The 17643-nt window shown below is 41.1% G+C and overlaps 1 long non-coding RNA gene across 1 annotated transcript; it reads left to right on the forward strand.

Moving 5' to 3' along the window:
• Positions 1-329: 329 nt before the first annotated feature.
• Positions 330-17280, forward strand: LOC123866377. Its single transcript, XR_006796173.1, has 3 exons — positions 330-631; positions 7729-7731; positions 17270-17280. It is a non-coding gene; the product is annotated as an uncharacterized LOC123866377 (long non-coding RNA).
• The last annotated feature ends 363 nt before the right edge of the window (positions 17281-17643 follow it).

A 17643-nucleotide genomic window follows, 5' to 3' on the forward strand; every position in this document is an offset into this window, starting at 1 on the left:
GCAGTCTTTGGTTTTAAAAGGCTAGATCTTGATCAAATGAATCATTTACAACATATTATTTTCCTGTTTTCTATTTAATCTATGGGTAATGGATTAAAGAAATTATACAACCTTAAGTCCTAGGTTTTAGCCTTTTGCCTAAAACCTAGGTGTACTGTTTTTTCCCAGATTAGGGATCGCGCTAATCTTTATTCGTATAAAAAAAAACATTTACAATTATTCAATACTTTCTAAGTTATTTACATTTTTCCTTAATAACTATATCGAGTTATATTTCCGCAAATACTAGACCTAGATTCTATTTATTATTGGTTTTACATAGTTTTCTTAGTTATCTACCTATACTTATACTTTAAATCAATGTATTCTTTATTAATTTGCCAAATTCTTATAAGATAAAAACATAAGTTAAAACTAATTTTCACCCTAGAATGCTCGCTCCTGATTGGTCGAGAGCGCTTTTCTGCTCGCTCATGTAGTTACTTCGCCAGTCTTGCAGCGGAACGCGGCTCCGTCGTGCACATAATTTTCAATCTTAGAATGCTCGCTCCTGATTGGTCGAGAGCGCCTTTCTGCTCGCTCCTGTAGCTATTTCACCGGTCTTGCATCGGAGCGCGGTTCGTCGTGCACAGTTTTCTAATTCTTTGATTCCGTGCTTGACCTCCGCCCCGTGCGGACGTCTTTCCATGCGCTACGCATACCACCGCTCAGTTTCGAACTCCCTCGCGCGTGTTCGCCTCAGTGCCCTGCAAGTGTTCTGGATTGCCATCGGATTTGTTCCTGCGTTGTGTTTAGTGAAGTGTAGTTCTAGGGTCCAGGTTCCGTGAGTACACTAGTCTAAGCGCAACTTAGGTCCACACCCAAGGGCGGATCCAGCTTTGGCGCCAGGAGGGGGTCACATAGTCGTGGTCAAGTCAAGAACTTATAATTTAATTTTGATAACAATAGATACAAGTAAAAAGAAGGTACATAAGTCAGGCAGCACTCTTTCAGTGAGTAGGTACCTACATATCTACCTATGGGATTTGTTTGGAGGGAGGGGGGGGGGGGGGGTTATCTGAATACCTAGTTGCTTAGTGGAATTTTACCTTTCAATTTGACCAAGATTGATTGAAGATTTGAACAAGATAGAATGCAACAAGAAATATGAGCGCGAGCGCAGCGAGCGTAATTTTTCAGTTACAGATAAAAAAGCGAGAGATGAACGAGCTCAGCCATAAAAAATGCTACCTATGTTTTAAAGCACCTCACTCTACTTTTCTCATGAAAAATAAAGATTTTCTAGGAATATTCAAAAATGTAATCTCATGCGCACGAAGTTCCGGATAACTACTACAAAAACAACTAATAGAATAAAAGCGCGAGCGAAGCGAGCGCGAAATTTTTATTAATTGTATTAACGAAATAATATTAGCGAAAGTACTTTTCAGGGCTTATATTTTTAGGTAAAATTTGGTACTATTCAGTGGTACCTTGCATTGTATACCTAGGTATTTTATCCCAAAAAAACTGAGTTTCCACGGGTTTGAACGAAGTTCCGGTAATCAACTAACACAATATAAAAGCGCGAGCGAAGCGAGCGCAAATTTATTAATAGATTTACAAAAACTTGTAAATTCGAGAACTAACTAGTATATTATGCATTTTGAGAACAATTTATTTTGGCTACGGCCATGTTAACAATAATAACATTTAAAAGTTAAAAAACACGCACTGGAATAATGAGAAACTGATTACTTATCATTTCTTGTAATTAATGAATTTGCAGCAACAATTTTTAAGAATACTTATTTTATTTTATTTATTACGGTATAGTTACATGGTACACTCATAAACACATTAGGTATAGGTAGAAAGAAATTTAATTTTTTAACTTAGAACTAACTATGTTAAGATATTATATTGAAGTTTAGTCGTTCTGATTGAGGTTAGGTCTAGCTAGACGTTACGTACTAAGTAAAGTAGTCGACAAGCGCGCGCAAGTGTGGCGCGGTAAAATTCAAATTTTCGATGCGTTCGTACCCAAACGTTTGCCATCACACAAAGTTATTATATTATATAAAAATTAATTAAATATTGAAGGTATGTAGTTACATAAAATCTGTATGGTGACAAAATATATAAATAAAATCATTATGTTCAATTAGTGGTCCACCTAAGTCCTGGAACCAGCTCAGGGGGGGGTCATGACCCCCATGACCCCCCCCCTGGATCCGCCGTTGTCCACACCCCTGTCACCCAAGGACAGGGACCCAACTAGGGCCTCACATTAGGTACTCACCTCCCTGCCTTGGCAGGGGGGACCTAATTATAGCTACCGGGCCCACCATGGGCCCCATTAACCCCGACCAACCCACTCCCGGGCCCCATCAGGGCCTGGAAATGCCCCAAACAATGCTAAAAGACTTGGACATGACTGCCTTAATTGCCGACTTAATAAAAGTCAACCCCAACTACCTTAATAAATTTAAGGTAAACCAGACGCGGAAGCCTTTGCGCTTCAGTCAACCCCCAGCTTCTCCTCCTCCGGCTATGGCTATGGAGGATGAAGAACCGCCGACCCCTAACTACGCTAAGGAGCCTCTCTCCAAGACCCCTGCCGGGCCTTCAGCCCCCAAAACTCTCCCGATAGTTACCAAGGAGCCTCACTCCGAGACCTCACCAGCCTCATCAGAAACGGAGGAATTCACCACCGTACAATCCAAGGCCCAGAAGCGAAAGCTAAAGGCCTCAAAATCCCATGCAAACCCACCCAAAAAGGTAGGCATCGCAGCCACAGACGCTGAGTCCCATCCCTCCACCTCTCAGGCGACCCCCGAGGAAGAGTCGGAAGACTCTCCCATGGAGGACCCGCCAAGGGAGAAAGTCCCTCCTCTCTTCATTAGAGAGAAGCTCAGCTGGCAGCGCATACTGCCTTTAATAGACCAGCAGGGCATCTCCTTCACGAGTGCCCGCTCGACCGCCATAGGCATTAAAGTCCAATGCCCAACGTCAGGCGACCATCGCCTGCTGACAAAGACTCTCCGACAGGAGAATGTAGGTTTTCATACCTACGCTCTTCCCGACGAACGCGTGCTGCGCGTAGTCATCCGCGGCCTTCCCAAAGAGCTCAACACTGAGCTCATTAAGGCAGACCTCCTTTCCCAGGAGCTGCCAGTCCTAGAGGTTCACAGGATGTACCATCCCAGAACCAAAGTCCCCTACGAGATGGTGCTCGTTACCCTAGAACTTACCCCCGCGGGTAAGAGAATCAACAACATTACTTCGGTATGTCGACTCACCGGCCTAAGAATTGAACCCCCCCATAACCGCGGCAGATTGGGCCAATGCCACCGCTGCCAATTATACGGCCATTCCGCAAGAAATTGCTTCGCCCACCCTAGGTGCGTAAAGTGCCTAGGGGACCACGGCACCTCCGACTGCCCTAGGACGCAACCGACCGAGGAGCCCCCAAGCTGTGTTCTTTGTAAGGCCCAAGGACATACCGCGAACTATCGTGGATGCCCTAAAGCTCCCAAAGAACCCAAGCGAAGGGTCAAACCGGCCGGCCGCAAACCCGCCGCAGCCCCCCAACCGACCCAAAAATTCGTCCCCGCACCGGCTCCGGCCACAAACGCGTGGGACAAACCACTTCCCAGGGCTAATCCCCCTGCGCCCAAACCCACCCAGGCTCCTCCAGCCAAGCCCGCCCAGCCAGCCCCGGTCAAGGCTCCCGCGCCCTCGCCTAAGCCCAAAACCCTAACGGAACAAACCCTCCAGACGTCCGCAGTAATAAACGCTGCGGATAATCTCAGTTTAATTCAAACTGTCCTCGCCACTATTGACATAGTGGAGATGGAAGTTTTTGCTCGGACCTTCAAGAAAGATCCCGTCTCAGCACTCACCCAGCATCTGGGTCTCCTCCTCTCCATAAAAAACCTCAACTCAACCGTTAATGGGTAGTACGACCACAGGTAGATTAAAACCCCACTCCCTATCTGTCGCGTTTTACAACGCAAACGGCCTTATCGACCAAATGGACGAAGTCCGCGACTTTGTATGTGCACACCAAACAGACATCCTCCTAGTTCAAGAGACCTTCTTGAAACCTAGCAGAAATAACCCCAAAATTGCCAATTTTAACTTAATTAGAAATGACAGGGCCACTGCTAAGGGTGGCACTGCCATATACTACAGAAGGGCCCTTCATTGCACTCCTCTCGATCCTCCACAACTAACCAATATGGAAGCTTCTATATGTCAGGTGAGTATGACCGGCCATCCGTCGATCATACTAGCATCAATCTATCTCTCTCCTTTGAAAGACCTTCTAGAAAGCGACATCCGCGCACTCCTCTCATTAGGAGACTCCGTCATCTTGGCTGGAGACTTTAATGCCAAACATCAAAGTTGGAATTGCCGCTCCCCGAATACACGAGGACGACAACTCGAAAGACTGACTCATAGGCCCGATCTTAACTTCATAGTTATAGCCCCTGACACACCGACTCGTTACCCAATGACCGACATTGCAACAGACAGACCGGACATACTCGATATAGCCCTTCTGAAGAACATCGCCCTTCAGGTGAGTCCCTTAGAGGTTCTATCCGAGCTATGTTCAGACCACCGTCCCGTCCTAATGCGGCTAGGACCCCCGCCCACCGCGGCCCCCCCGACAAAAACAGTCATTGATTTCAAGAAGCTCGCCGAGCAACTTAATTCTATAGACTCAGTGCACATATCCCAAATTCCTGACACCATAGATAACTTAGATGAAGCGCATGCAGCCTCACTGCACCTTACCAACCACATCCGCGATGCTCTCAGCGCCTGCTCCCGACAGATGCCGAACGGTTTCACCCGTCGACAGCTGCCGGACGACGCTAGAGAGCTTATCACAATCAAAAACGCTAGACGTAGAGCCCATGACGCATGTCCAAACGCCGACAACCGGAGAGAACTCTGGAAAGCCCAGAGGGAGGTTAAGGCTCGCCTTGCCGAACTCCGTGACGAACAATGGGACAGGAGGCTGAGTGAGCTAACGCCTTCGCATGTAGCCTACTACAGCCTGGCGAGAGCTCTCAAAGCCGACCCTGTCTCGGCCACTCCTCCACTTTTACGTCCCAACCAACCTCCCGCTTTTGAAGATGTCGATAAGGCCGAATGCTTGGCCGACAGCCTAGAATCCCAATGCTCCCCGAGCACCATCTCTATAGACAAAGCCCAAATAGAACTAGTTGAAAGCAAACTAGAAACTATCTTCTCTTCCGCCCCAGAAGGCGACCCCATCCCCCCGACGACTAGCGACGAAGTTCGTCAAATTATCAAGGAATTACACGCCAAAAAAGCTCCAGGTCCCGATTCTATTAATAACAAAACCCTTAAGCTACTCCCCGATATACTAATCAACCTCCTGGTTGTCATTTTTAACACCCTCATGGCGGGTTGCTCCTTCCCCGATAGGTGGAAAGAAGCTACCGTCATAGGTATCCCCAAGCCAGGCAAACCTAGGAACCTCCCTACAAGTTACCGACCCATCAGCTTACTCAACACCCTTGGCAAAGTGTATGAGAAAGTCATACTCAGCCGACTTAAGTCCGTGGTAGAGGAGAAAAACCTCCTAAACGACGAGCAATTCGGATTCCGATCCAGACACTCGTGCGTCCACCAAGTGCACCGCCTCACGGAGCACATCCTTCACAACTTCAATCGATTCAGTGTGAATGGTGTCCCTACGGGAGCCCTCTTCTTTGACGTAGCCAAAGCTTTCGACAAGGTGTGGCACGCCGGCTTAATATATAAGCTATACCACCTAGGCGTGCCCGAAAGACTCGTACACTTACTACGAGAATTTCTCACCAATCGAACTTTCCGCTACCGACTGGACGGGACTCTTTCCTCCCCAAGGCCTATCCGAGCAGGTGTCCCTCAGGGCTCCGCGCTCTCACCCCTCTTGTACGCGCTGTACACCAGCGACATTCCCAGATCCCCCGATGTCCACATAGCTCAGTTCGCGGACGATACCGCTCTATTCAGCTCTCACGTAAAACTCCAAATTGTTAAAGCTCGACTCCAAAAGGCGGTCAGTAGCCTAGGCCACTGGTTCCGCCTCTGGAGAATAGAGGTTAACCCGGAGAAAAGCGCAGCAGTGCTCTTTCAAAAGGCAAAAAGAAAATCACTTGACACACTCCGACGGACCGAATTAACCCTTTACGACCGCCCCATTCCCTGGCAAACTAATACCAAGTATTTGGGTGTAACCTTCGATAATAAGATGAGTTTCAAGGCGCACATACGTAGAGTCCGTAAAAGGGCATCGTATGTTATGAGTCGTCTTTATCCCATGATTTGCGCTAAGAGCAAAATGTCACTCCGACATAAAGTCACGCTATATAAGACGTGCATACGGCCAATAATGTCATATGCCTGCATCGCATTTGCACATTTGCCACCCTCCTCCCTCAAACCCCTCCAAGTCCTACAAAACAAATTCATGCGCATGGCCACAGGCTCCCCGTGGTACGTGCGTAATGTAGACCTCCATAGAGACCTCCAGCTCCCGACCATAGCCTATTACTTCAAACAACTTTCCAAAAATTATTTTGAGAAAGCCACCAAACACCCCAACCCCCTGGTAGTTGGGGCATCAACTTATACCCCCGACCGTAACGACCCTCCCGACAAAAGACGCCCAAAGCACGTCCTTAACGATCCCGACGACCAAATTATGACGGACAATGCTCCCTTTCTTGTAGGGCTACACGATTCAAACAATTTACAGCGTCTTCGCCGGCGAAGACGAGGTCCCCGATTTCTTACGTCACCCGGACGTGGACTCACGCCACGGCCTCGGGGACGTGTGGACTAGCTAGTCCGACCAATCCACCCATCCCAACGTCAGCCTAAGCCGTGGTCCGAGCCTCACAGGAGGCGCCCTTAGGAGGACGTTGCCTCCGACCTCTACATCTATTTTCTTCGAGCCCTAGGGCTCATCCCAGGCGGAGCTTCGCGCTTGCCACCCCCCCCGGTGACGCTGTAGCGGCCAGTAGGGCCTACGCAGCATAGTCAATCCGAAACAACAATCCGAAACAACAAATTTTCTAATTTATTTTGTCATTAGTTTTTTTAGATTAAAACTCGAATAACTTCTACGCGTTACGATCAGCTATGTCCTTGCGTAGCGTAGGTTTTGGGAGGACATTCCAATAATAATCATTCGTTAAAAATATTTAAATATTACCTGCTGCTGCCGAGTGATGCTTAGAATGTGTTTCTTTTATTGGGTCTAAAGTCATATATAAATGTATGAAAACAGTAGAAATTATGAACAGATGTAATTTCATGGATTAAAAAAAACCGAAAATTACTTTCTGACACCGAATTATAGCCCACTATGTGACTTTTTTGTGGAAAAAGCCAGTCAGTAGTTGTTAATAAGCATGCAAGGCTGAAACTGCCTTGTCCAAAATTATCAAATCTCTGGTCAGAAGTAACAAGAGCGGGGCAGCAATCCCAAGAACACAGAGAGCACCCTAATAGAAATTTGAATAAAATCAATTTATTTTAACGCGGCCCGTGTTATCGCTCTAATAGATTGCTAGAAGAGTGATGAATGGAACTACTTCTTTCTTTGCTCACGAGAAGCTCATTAAGTGGAATGGAGGACTTCCTAGGAACTGATGGCAGAAATGAAAAATCTCTTTTAGAAAAATATTTAACGGACTAATGGCCAGCTACTTGCAGTAGATTGTTCAGAGGAGAAGGCTATAGAATTGAGTATATGAATGGGTTTTAGACCGCGACCGGTGGCTAAGCTCATGATGTTTTTCTTCAACTTTAAAGCGACATGAAAGTGTAGATATGAAGCAGTATATGATCCTTATGCTTAACAAGTGTAAATTAAGAATTTATAACACTCCTGACAAGTGAAGGTTACAGTAACTAGAAAAGAGATGATAACTTTCAAACGGCTGAATCGATTTTCTTGGATTATAGCTAAGAACACTCTCGATCAAGCCACCTTTCAAATAAAAAAAACTAAATTAAAATCGGTTCATTCGTTTAGGAGCTACGATGCCACAGACAGATACACAGATACACAGACACACACGTCAAACTCATAACACCCCTCTTTTTGGGTCGGGGGTTAAAAAGGAGTTGACAAACACAAAAAAGTTTACACAACAACACAACACACATATCGAAAGTAAATGCACACAAATCTCAAACAAAACTCGAACGACAAGTCCCATTTTCCGAAGAAAATTCTCAACAATTTATTCGCTCTTGCGTTCGTACGTCAGTTGGCCTACGCTACGCTCACCTACGCTTATTTATGAAGCAACTTGACCCACTTCGCTGCTCCATATTTTCCCCCGGAACAGAGTTTCACGCACGTAGCAACCTTATTTCTATTTATTGTGTTAACATAAGCTATTGAGTACAAGCTCAAAATGTAGCTATACTTTTTATACAATACAGGAACTGTATAAGAGGGGTCTCTCCGTAACTCGCTCCATACAAACGTAGTTCCAATTTCATTTGAATATTAAGTCCATGAAATTTTGCAGACATATTCTAGAAACTAATATCTATGCCTGTGGTTCTCCAGATTTCTGTTAAAATATTCGGTTTCAAAGTTACGCGTTCTTTCACATTTTCATTTCAATTCATATACAAATCTTTGAGCCCCTGTAATTTTAAAACTGCATATTTTTAGAAAAATCTATAACACCACAGGCACAGATATTAGTTTCTAGAATATGTCTGCAAAATTTCATGGACTTTGGTTGCTTAATATTCAAATGAAACTGGAACTACGATGGAATAAGTGACGGAGAGAGCCCTGATAAGAAGACACGCTAGAGCACGCAGTGAAACTGTGAAATAGAATTTCCGGACACTAGAAAAGAAGCCAATAAAGAAGGTAAATCATTAACCTCCTACAAATCTTTTTTTAAAAATAAATATTAGTCATTTATAATCATGACTAACATTCCCTTTCCCCCTCCAACTAAGCGTTAAGCTTGTGCTAGGAGTGAGTACGACAATAGTGCAACGGATGGGGTTTGAACCGCCGACCTTTCGGATTTCAGTCCGCTCCTATACGCGTTGAGCTATTGAGGCTTGAAAATCTGTACGTGGTGTTGGCGAATTCGATTTTTTACGCAAAGGGAAAGATGGTTTTGAGCTGAATCTTTGTAGAAAATGGGTTTCCTTCAAAGATTCAGCTCTTACTAACGTATGAATGAATGAATGAATGAATGAATGAATATACTTTTATTGTACACCACAAAATTAGTACAGAAAAACACATACAAAGCTTAACAAAATATAGGTACAATTTGGCGGCCTTATCGCTACCTAGCGATCTCTTCCAGGCAACCAAAAACGTACCTAAGTAATCAGGAGCTTGCAGCTGTTTTCATCAGTAGAAACAGATTTGGAAAAAAGAAAATGGCCGCCTAGTAGTAACGAAATTGCTTTTTTACGGCTTCTTGGTCGAGCAATGATTTATCGTTGCTGTGGGCCCGTAATGTGTACGTTGTTATCCATCATCGGGGTGTGTGGTGACCACACTTGAGGGATGAATTGAGGAAAAGGTCACAGGTCGTGCGGAATAAAGTAACACGTGACCGGAGCCTTGAGCCGGAAAAACGGTTACTAGTGACTTAATGTCATGACGTGACCCGAGTGTACCTACCTGTGATGACATGACGGCTCTTGCGTAACTCTATCTCTTATGAGAGAAAGAAAGAAAAGTTAAGGTGATAGAAAGAGAGGCATTTATTAAATTTTAGGCCGCAACACTGTGCGAGCTGGCACTTAATTCCTTCGTAACAAGAGTCGTACTAAACAGTCGAGAAGTACATATTTTGTAATTCAAATATAGCCCTTGACTGCAATCTCGCCTGGTGGTAAGTGATGATGCAGTCTGAGATGGAAGCAGGCTAACCTGGAAGGGATATGGTGGTTCTTTTTATTAAGTCAATTGATTTCTATACAGTACCGTATCAGAACGCTGAATTGCTTGGCGGCATAGTTTGCCGGTAGGGTAGTAACGAGCCTCGGCCGAAGCCTCCCACCAGACTAAATTAAGTTACATGTGCGTTTTAAGTAAATAAATATCACGTGACGGAAAGCATTGTGAGAAAACCTGCATACTTAAAAGTCTTCCACGTTCTTAAAGATGTGAGAAGTCTGCAAATCCTCACTAGGCCAGTGAAGTGGAATATGGCCCTTTTCATTCTCAGAGAAGACTCGTGTTCGAGTAATGGACTAGCGATGGGTTGAGATAGATGATGATGAATTTTTCATCTCATTTCGGACATAGCTTTGGGATATTGTCACCCTACAACTGCTTTATTGTTGCTTGATCATTAATTAATATTAATTGCTGTATTACTATAGTGATTTATGGACATTAACACACATATTATGATATGTGTTGCGAACAAGGAACGTAAGAAAAATCTTAGAAAATGCAGTTTTCATGCTTTTTATTATGAATTATGAATTCGTCAAATTGATAGTATTTTTTAAGCGTGGGCAGCGTTCTTTAGGACGCCTTTTGTTTGTTCTTCTATGAGGTTATGAGTTAAAAAACTTTTAAACAACATTTTTTGTTATTTTTTCAACAAAAGAGATTTTTATGCCTTCATGTAAACTAAACGCAATCTTGGGTTGGCACAACTGGTCTGCGGTTAGAGAAGCGGCAAAATTAAATTTGTTTTACTTTACTGAATATAAAAGATGTTTGGCATTTGTCATGGGTCCGCTTGTTAAACATGTGACGCGGGTCCCTGACGAGGGGTCAAATTGTACAAAAATATCACTCTGCATACAAAATATACAAATCCTTTACATTTGTCGCGGTTATGCGATTGCTTTAATGATATGTTTATGTTTGGGACATGTTTTTATTTTTGACTAGGTTATGCCTGTGACTTCATTCGTAGGGACTAAAAGAACCCCCCCCCCCCCCCCATTATCAAATAAATTCAATCCCTAAAGGAGTCTTTAGAGATTGAATTTTCCAAAAGTACTTTCTTAGCGGATGTATTCGTCATAATAGCTATCTGCATGCGTTTCAGCTCGATCCGTCTAGTGGTGTGAGCTGTGCGTTGAAAGATCAGTCAGTCAGTCACTTTTTCCTATTTATTTAGACTATATGATTCCCCGACTTCGTCCGCGTGGATTTAGGATTTTAAGAAATTCCGTGGGAACTCTTTGATTTCCCCTCAATAAAATTGATAAAAAAATTACTAGGGCCGGTACTTTGGACCGAGAATTGTTGGTCGCAGTGGGTGAAGACTGTCGGCGCTTTTCCACCAGAGGTATGATGTTAATGGTGATGTATCCACCAATCATTTTCACTTCTCCACATAGCTTAGCATTAGTGGAAATGGGTTAATATTATAAATGCAAAAGTGTGTGTCTGTCTCTCTATCTGTCTGTCTATCTGTCTGCTACTTTTTCACGGTCCAACAGTGTAACCGATTCTGACGAAATTTGGTACCGAAGTAGCTTGCGTCCCTGTAATCGAAATAGGCAACTTTTTATCCCGGAAAATCAAACAGTTCCCACGGGATCTACAAAAATCTAAATCCACGCGGACGAAGTCGCGGGCATCCTCTAGTGTTTTTATATACTGGATGCGTGCTGTAGATGAGAGCTATAGATGTGAGCTACGGATACGCGAGTGGTGTAGGCTCGTACTCTCCCTGTCGTCGGTGCATCGCTTCTGTCGCGCTTCTACTTCGCACAGCTGCTACCCAGCGGCGGCGCATCTTCATAGCACATCTTACCCGCTCCGCTACACCGCTTAGCATATTGGAATCAGTCCCATAGTTTCGTAACTTAACTTTGACTTCCAAAAGCATAGCTGCATAGCACGTCTCTGGTGAAAAAGCAGCCTGTCACCCAGCGGTTTTCAATATGAAACGAACGGTAAATAAATCCTCTTCCCAATGAAAATATTATTTAACGCGAACGAAATCACTCCCAAATCTTTTTACGGGCGAAATTCAATTAGACCGGAATTCTTTATACGCCGCGTGAATGGACGCCCGTGCAGGATGTAGCTGAAAATAAAAATGTAATGTAAATTAAGGTACAGAACAAATTGGATAAGTGTGAGGAGTCTTTTCTATGAAGGATTTTGGGGTAGTTTTAGAACACGCTCTGCGTGCGAATAAAATATTTTCGTTACCTCTTCGTTGCTTATACTCTATCCGGGTGTGGTCGTAAAAAAATGTATAGTTGCATTCATGACATCGTAACAAACGTTACATACCTGACTCAATGATACATTCATGATCAACATAAAGCTTAGTTCAGAATCATACAATATTATGATTAGAATATTATATTTCGCAATCGCATAACGATTTCGCGACCCTGGGGTCCCGGTCCTTTAGTAGGCGTACGAGAGGCCAAAGCCAACTCGCAGAGACCCCATCAGACATTATATAATAATAATAATATCTTTATTTATTTAAGCAACAAAGGCCCACAATATTATGTTAGTAAACATCTTAACCTATGTTAGTAACTAAATTATAATGTAATGTATGTTAGTAAGATACTTATTCTATGTTAGTTAATATAATTAATATACTTATTAACTAATGCAGACATCCAGTGCGCTTTGAGAGCGCTGTCCTGTCTGTCTGCTATCACCTTCAGGATAATGTTGGGACTTCTCTCCAGCCTGCTTTTAATTGAGGCGATCCGTTTCCGCATTATTGCGAAGAAACCGTCTACACGGTTCTCAAATTATATACACTAGTTTTTTTTTTACATTAGGTGATACCGCTAAGAATGGTGACACTTATTTTTTTGATTTTGATTTTGAGTTCGCAACTTTTCCCGATAATATTTCTTTTGCCTTTCGGCATTGGTCATTGGTGCCATCTGAAATATAAATTGCACTCTTCGCACTTTTGTGGTCAAAACGACGATAAAAGTTGAAGGAACTGAATTAATACAAGAGCTATTCTATATAATTAATAATTCAAAAATTATTTTTTTAAAGTAAAATTTTAATTTAATATTTTTTAACTTTCCCAGCCAATCACAGAACAGCAAACCAGAAACTTTTGATGGACACCAAACACGATAAATATAAATAACTGTATGTACTAAGTAGTTCAGGCATAAAGAATCCTACGGTTATCATTAACAGGGCTCTCTCCGTCACTTGCTCCATACAATCGTAGTTCCAATTTCATTTGAATATTAAGCAACCAAAGTCCATGAAATTTTGCAGACATATTTTAGAAACTAATATGTATCGGTGTCTGTGGTGTTTTAGATTTTCTAAAAATATGTAGTTTTAAAATTACAGGGGCTCAAAGATTTGTATGTGAATTTTTAAGACCGCGTAACTTTGAAACCGTAGATTAACAGTAATCTGGAAAACCACAGACATAGATATTAGTTTCTAGAATATGTCTGTATGTCATGGACTTTGGTTGCTTAATATTTTCAAATGAAATTGGAACTACATTTGTTCATACAAATGTAGTTCCAATTTCATTTGAAAATATTATATAATTATATAACACTCGCTATATATATAATATATAGCGAGTGACGGAGAGACCCTTCTTAAGAAATTAAATTAAGTCAATATTGAATTTCTAAAGAAGTGTACTCTCCGCCTTACAATCGGTAATGACCGTAACGTTACACATTTCGTTACATATGTTACAATCATGACAGAAAAAAGCGAACGACATAGCCTCAAATCAAAATATCTCTGTACAGCGAATAATTACGGACAGAGAAGTAGTTTCATTGTTTTACGCGATAACAAAGCTTTATTAACCTTTATTTATGAGTTCGAAAGAATGTCCAATACTCACCCTGCAATTCAACATAAGAAAAACAATTTTTGGCGACAATTCTCGCGTCAACACACACTAACAATTTTCCTCCTAACAAACATGGCCGTTTTTATTTTCTGAATGTTGGCGCCTTGTTCAATAGTGTTGCCAATAAATGAAAGGCAAAAGCAACCAAATTATTTATGTAGTATGGCAAAAATAGGCGTTCTAGTGTCGTTACATTCAGGACGTTACACACGCACAAAAAATTGGACACATTTTAGAAGTTGAAGAAAATTATGGTTATTGATAAAAGAATGGTAACCTTTTGTAAATACGTTGAAAAAGTAATCAGAACTCGAACCCAACTTACAAACGCAACATTAGGACAAAAGTTTTGTTAAAATGACATGTTTTCGATAATAGTGTAGTAGTTGGACAAACTGTTTTTGTATGGAGCAAAAATTTTGCCAATCGGAAAAAAACTAAAATAAATACAAATTTGTAAGGATAGCTGAGATTTCATGGTTTTATCTAAACTACAGAGAGGTTATATTTAGATCAATATGGAACATATATTCGTAACTAAAACAGCACTGGTTCTATGACAAAAATAAAACCAGGACAACAAAAAAAAAACTAATGTACATTTTTTGGCGACCGAACCCATCCACGGAAATAAGTTAGTATAGGGCTCTTTCTGTCACGTAATTCAATACAAATGACCAAGACGAAATTCTCAAAGGGCGTTAATCATTTGAGTCACCAACAAATCACAAACATGTTTTACACAAGATAAAGTTGAAAACTAAAACCCGACTGCGATCGTCTTAATAAACGTTGAAGTATTATAGTAAAATTGTTTTTCTGTCGCTTGGTATATTTTAATGTTGTAGTACATGTTGGAACTGGCTGTAAACTAAATTGTTTATATTTAAATATATTCTTATTTTTATTCTTTTTCTAAAATCCTTTTGTTTTACGTTCGATGACTTTTTATCTCACTTCAAATATATATCTCAAACAGGACGTCCAAGCTTTTCTTTTTACTGATATTTTCCTATAAATTCAAAATATCCCAACACGTTATCAGCACGAAGGGCTCTTGGGAAAAATCATAAGTGGAAAAGTAGTGTTAATTGTCCAGTGTTGCTATATTTGTTGCGAACAAGGAAAATCATATTTAGATATTTTTCTTTCCGAATGTCGCAAGCAAGCGGAGATATAAGAGGCCAAAGGAATGAAATCCAAACCAAATGAAGTCACGGATTCGATCACAGCACTTACTGCTAATTTTTCAAATAAGGATATTTGGTGATTCTGTCCTTCATGCTTCGCCCTGTGGTGGACTGTACATAGTTGATGGTACTGTTAATATTCCACCTAAGATGAATAGTGAAAATATTGCGTACGAGGTGCACCCTGACTGTCTGAGCAAGTATCAGCTCTGGCATTAACGGTTAGGACACTTATGTCGCATAGGCATGAATCAATTGAAGAATCATCAGGTAGGAGTAGATTTTAGTTAGTTTTTATTTTTTTGTTGCTGTGTGTTGATATGTTATGTTAAGTTTTTTTTGTAAGACAATTTAGTTTAAAGGGGGATGTTGGAACTGGCTGTAAACTAAATTGTTTATATTTAAATATATTCTTATTTTTATTCTTTTTCTAAAATCCTTTTGTTTTACGTTCGATGACTTTTTATCTCACTTCAAATATATATCTCAAACAGGACGTCCAAGCTTTTCTTTTTACTGATATTTTCCTATAAATTCAAAATATCCCAACAGTACATTTATATTTATGAATTTTCTCCTCTTTCATTTGACACCCCACTCGATACAATAGCAAAAAAAAAAATTTTGGAGACCCTCACTTTTTTTTGATGTTATATCCGTAAGGCCATTTTTTTTCGTATAATAGCCTATGTCATCCGGACCTTTACTCCGAATCGATTGATACCTCATTCATCAAAATCGGCCCAGTAGTTTACGCGCTACGGTGGAATACACAGAATCTGGTTACAAACATACACACATGCACACATACATACATACATACATAGACTGCTAAAATCATAACCCTTCCTTTTGGCTTTGCCGCAGTCGGGTAAAAAACATTCGAGATTCAATTCCGAAGACCCGCTTACTCGTTTGGTCGCTATTTTTATATTAAAAAAAAATATATTTTCTATCATGAAGCATCTACTTGAGAGTTCCCGGAACAATATTTCTATTGGCGAACTAATTATGTTGTGCTACATTATGATGAAGCGATTTCATGCGGGGAAAAAAGTTTCAGGTCAATATCACAGACCAAGGGACAAGGTAGAAAGGACCACTGAGAAAAAAAAGGTAGGTACTTCCGATGAAGCTGTTTTCAAAATTGTTAAAAACAACAACGTGTTAACAGGGCTCTATCCGTCAGTCGTTTCATACAATCGTAGTTCCAATTTCATTTGAATATTAAGCAACCAAAGTCCATGAATTTTTGCAGACATATTCTAGAAACTGATATCTGTGTCTGTGGTGTTTTAGATTTTTCTAAAAATATGTAGTTTTAAAATTACAGGGGCTCAAAGATTTGTATGTAAATTTTTAAGACCGCGTAACTTTGAAACCGAATATTTTAACAGAAATCTGGAAAACCACAGACATAGATATTAGCTTCTAGAATATTTCTGCAAAATTTCATGGACTTTGGTTGCTTAATATTCAAATGAAATTGGAACTACGATTGTATGAAACGAGTGACGGAGAGAGCCCTCTTAATTGTGACACAAAGACGGATAGACACTGAAGTGACCTTAAACTTAGGCACCTGGCTTCATTCACACATTATATTGACCTGTGATATTAAAAATTGAAATCCATGCCTATCCTTTTAACTCAGTGATCAACACTAAATAATAATATCTAGGCATTAAACTCATTTGACATTGGTTGGTTCTACATTGCTACTACACTGAGTGATATTAAAATAATTTTTTGCTTATAAACCTTCAGTGGATTAAAAATGAATGTCAAGTGAGCTCGGTGGCTATCATTCAGTGTTGATCACTGAGTTAGCGAATCACTTGGCCACTTTGCGCTAATCAACTCGTCCTTGTCTTCAGAAGTAGATTCTACTATTTTTTTATTAGTCTGTGTAATAACAGGGCGTTGTTATTATTTTATCAGGAATATTTCGTAGGAAACAATTACTTGAGGCACGCAAAGCGCCACTCCATCTAGTCCGCCTTTTGAATATTAGCGCGCAAATTATTTTCTTAATAATAACAAATTTCATCCTGGAATAAATATATTATTTACGTGCCTACGGGACCTTATTACTAAGGCTCCGCTGCCCGTCCGTCTGTCCGTTTGTCTGCCAGCAGGCTGTACTTATCACATAAGTAATTAGAATTTTCAGAGAGCATTCCCATAATAACAATCACACTAATATTATAAAGGCGAAAGATTGTATGTGTGTGTGTGTGTGTGTGTGTGTGTGTGTGTGTGTGTGTGTGTGTGTGTAAGTTGTTTGTTACTCCTTCACGCAAAAACTACTGAACGGATTTGACTGAAATTTGGAATGGAGATAGATAATATCCAGGATTAGAACATAGGCTACTTTTTATCCCGGAAAATCAAAGAGTTCCCACGGGATTTCAAAAAACTTAAATCCACGTGGACGAAGTCGCGGGCATCATCTAGTAAGTAATAAAAAAAAAACAACTATTTCAAAATGGCCGCCATGCATATTAAAAAAAAATTAAAAACGACATACCGTCGCTGCGCATGCATAATTCTTAATTTTCGTTCTGGGCGTCATTTTGTTTAAATTTAAAAGG

Source organism: Maniola jurtina, chromosome 1 (assembly GCF_905333055.1).
Source record: "Maniola jurtina chromosome 1, ilManJurt1.1, whole genome shotgun sequence".
NCBI classification, from domain to species: Eukaryota; Metazoa; Arthropoda; class Insecta; order Lepidoptera; family Nymphalidae; genus Maniola; species Maniola jurtina.